This window comes from Triticum dicoccoides, chromosome 6A, assembly GCF_002162155.2.
Source record: "Triticum dicoccoides isolate Atlit2015 ecotype Zavitan chromosome 6A, WEW_v2.0, whole genome shotgun sequence".
Lineage (NCBI taxonomy): Eukaryota > Viridiplantae > Streptophyta > Magnoliopsida > Poales > Poaceae > Triticum > Triticum dicoccoides.
The window spans coordinates 530,582,919-530,586,368 of NC_041390.1; the positions used below are offsets into that span (position 1 = coordinate 530,582,919).

Consider the following 3,450-nt stretch of genomic DNA (forward strand, 5'->3'; position numbering starts at 1 on the left):
CGTCCGGGCTATGGAAGGGTGTCAACTCCCTCATCTCCCTTGTCGCTTGGTCAGTTTGGAAGCATTGCAACGTCATTGTCTTTGATAACGTGCAACCCTTAATGACTAACTCTCTCTGCATCAAAGAGGAGGCGCATCTCTGGGCTCACGCTGGCGCCAAAGGGTTGGCACTCATAATTCCTGTAACATGATCAGTATGTACCCAGGCTGAGCATCCCCCATCCCCTTCTCAAACTGCTCTACCCTAAATGCCAATAGGTGAGCAGACAACTATATATTGTATTCTTTTCTACCCTATCAATGCAATGATACGCTCACGATCGTATTCGCGAAAAAAGCATGGGCAACATCATTGGAGCAGGCGAAAAAGGAAATGTTGAGTGCTTGCCGCCGCCACGGTGGCGCTTAGAGCATATCCACTCGCCCCCTCCCCCCAACAGGCCCCCAGGGCACCTTTTTAAAGCCGGCGGCGAAAAATCAACCCAGTCACGCCCTAGGTCATTGTTTATCGCCAGTTTGAGCCGAAATAACAACTAGCGAACCCGAGCTGAACCTAGCACACCGGGGGCGCCTGGGGGCACCGGCTGAAGTGAAAAGGTGCATGGGGCCACGCTGTCAGCGACACCAGGCATATTCCCGCCGTTTTTACCTGCCTTTTCACTCCATTTCCCCTATTTCTTCCCCCTTCTCCCCCGTCGTTCCCGCCATTCTCCTCATCAGACCCGGGCGCCATGCCGCCAAAGAAATATGTGGCTCCTCGCGCCGCCGCCGATTTCACCCAACTGAAGCGGAGGAAGGCGAGGGCGCCGATGGCAAGGCCAGTGGGCTTGTCGAACGCCAAGTGGAGGGTGGATGTTCAACGCCGGGAGGCGGTCACCACCGACCGGTAGAACAGGCTCATTACCAAGAGGGACGCGGTGGCGGCGGCAAAGCAGGGAGAGGCGTCTCGCGCGGGGGGGATGAGGAACCTTCCGGCTGGCCACATCGCACAAGCCGCGTGCGGGAGCCAGCCGAGCGTCGCGTCGCCGACCAACTTCTTGCTGCCCCTCGCCTGGCTACTCCGACAGCGAAGCGCATGGCAGTTTCAACCCCAGCATCGCTTTCCCGCATGGCGCCTCGCCGCGTGCCTCCCCCTCCGGCCTGAACCCCGACCAGCGCACTCCCTCCCCCATGTTCAATGCCGGCCTCAACACCCAGTACAGCTATTCGCCACTGGCATAGTCAACCTCACCTGCGCCGCCTCTATGCCGGGGTGCCCTACCCTTTGCACACGGCTCGGCACCATAGTTCAGCAACACTGATGCCACCGATGCCGACATGGATGAGATCATCACGAGCGGCTCGGTCGCCGCCGCTTCCTGCCCCAGGTTCCATGCACAAGACGAAACGATGGACTCCGCCCTCGACATGGACGACGAGCTCGACGACGCTAAGGAGGAGGTGGAGGAGGAGGAGGAGCTGGTGCCACCGGCCAAAGGGAAAAAGAAGAAGCAGGCGACTTCGCGTCAAGTGGACGTCCAAGGAAGATGAGTGCCTGGCCATAAAATGGAAGACCGTCAGCATCAACCCAATCACCAGCTCCAATCAGAACGCCGACACGTACTGGAAAAGGATCAAGACGGCATTCGGTGAGCGCAAGTTGATCGACCCCTACTTCGCCACCATCCACATGGAGTGCGGCAACAAGGCCATGGCGAACCATTAGGCGATCATCCAGGCGGCCTGCAATAAATGGCATGGGATCATAGAGGAGGTCGCGGCTCGCCCGGAAAGCGGCGCCAACATCGAGGGGCAGGTATGTCCAGCCGCCGGTTCAGTTCTTTCATCGTGTACTTCGCTGACACTTGCTCTTCAGCTGTGCAACTGGTTCGGATGTTTAACATGTATCGCTAGGACAACAGCGACCAAGAGTTCAAGTTCCTTCACGTGTTCTCCGAGATTAAGTCGTGCGAGAAGTGGAGGAAGGTCTAGCTCACCCTCGCCAAGGCCAAGGAGACGTACAAGCCAGACGCGCCTGCCCCGGGGCGGCGGATGGGCGCCCTGATGGCAACAAAAGAGCCAAGGCGGTGAGGGACGCGGCACCCGCTGCCGAACGGCTACATTCATCAATCGAGCAGTGCATCACTGATGCCAAGAATAGTGCCGCAAAGAGGGAGGAGAAATCCGACACACGGTGGTCAGCGTTGATGACGAAGCAGGACGTGAAGCTCGACCTTCTCGGGACCAACATCGCTGCAAAGAAGAGGAACACCGACCTTGCGTTCTTGATGTTGGCAGACATGTCGACGATGGACGAGCAGGTCAAGGCGTTGTACCTGGCGGAGCGCGGCCTCATCTTGAACTATTTTCCTGGCTTTGTCGAGCATCGCTCCTATGCCCACGCCGACACCAACATCGACGCCCAACCCGAGCAATGAAGCGGTGCCAATGTGGACTACCAGCCCGAGCATAGAAGCCACACCGACGCCAAGCACGCCTACGCCCGCGCCGACCCTGGCCAGTTCCACGCGAGAGGAGCCCACCATTTGATGTGTTTCTTGTCTTTGCTTTCTTCCTTTTGATCGACAAACTTCCGGGTATGTTTGATCGCCGAACTATGGCATGATGATCGCCGACTTGTGGCATGGTCATCGTCAAACTTGTGGCATTTTTTGATAGCGGAAAAGACAAGTTTGATTTTTTTTGGATGTTTGGGAGCCAAAACTTGGGGGCGCGGCTGGGTATTCGATCGCCCCTAGGGCGAAAACCCGCCGGTGCAAACGCCAAAACACATTCATCAGGTGCACTGGGGGGCGTCCATCCGTGGCCCGGCATATCGCCCGCTGCCGTGCTGGCCATGTTCAGTACGTCGCCCGTGTTGAGGGACTCTGCGACATGTAGGCAGGGCGAAAGGGTTCCGTACTGGAGACCAAGAAAAAGAATGGCAATGATGGGTACGTCTCGCCTGCCGTCGATGAACACAGCACGAACGGGCACTCACCGATCATCTTCGGGAAGCCCAAAGTGAGATGAAGATGGCGCGGTGCTGGATGGTGCCATCACTGCCATGCAGGTGCTCCAGCCCGCAGGAGATCATCGCGCTCCTTGTCAAGTTTTTGCAGTTCTTCACCGATGCGACAGCTTCAAAATATTTGATTTCACGTCAATTAAAGTAGTTCTTACATCTGTTGGCAGTGGCACACAAAGTTGGAACTAAAAGCTTCTTCTGTAAACATAGGAGGTGAGTGAAAGGAATATTCCATGTTGAATTCATTCCTTACCCTCACCACGATCAACCAGTTCTGATAATTTGGTTCCCATCAGCCTTTATCCCTGTGTGCTCCTCTTATTTGCTAAAAAATCTTGACTCCCGTGACAACGCACATGCACATACCTAGTAGTAGTAATAGAGAAAAAAGGATTAGCATGGAACTATGTCAGGTTTGGTTTAGTGTTCCCTCATATTGTATC

The 3,450-nt window shown here is 55.8% G+C and overlaps 1 pseudogene; it reads left to right on the forward strand.

Annotated features, from left to right (window-relative positions):
* Nucleotides 1-731: 731 nt before the first annotated feature.
* LOC119315950 lies at nucleotides 732-3,228 on the forward strand (annotated as a pseudogene).
* The last annotated feature ends 222 nt before the right edge of the window (nucleotides 3,229-3,450 follow it).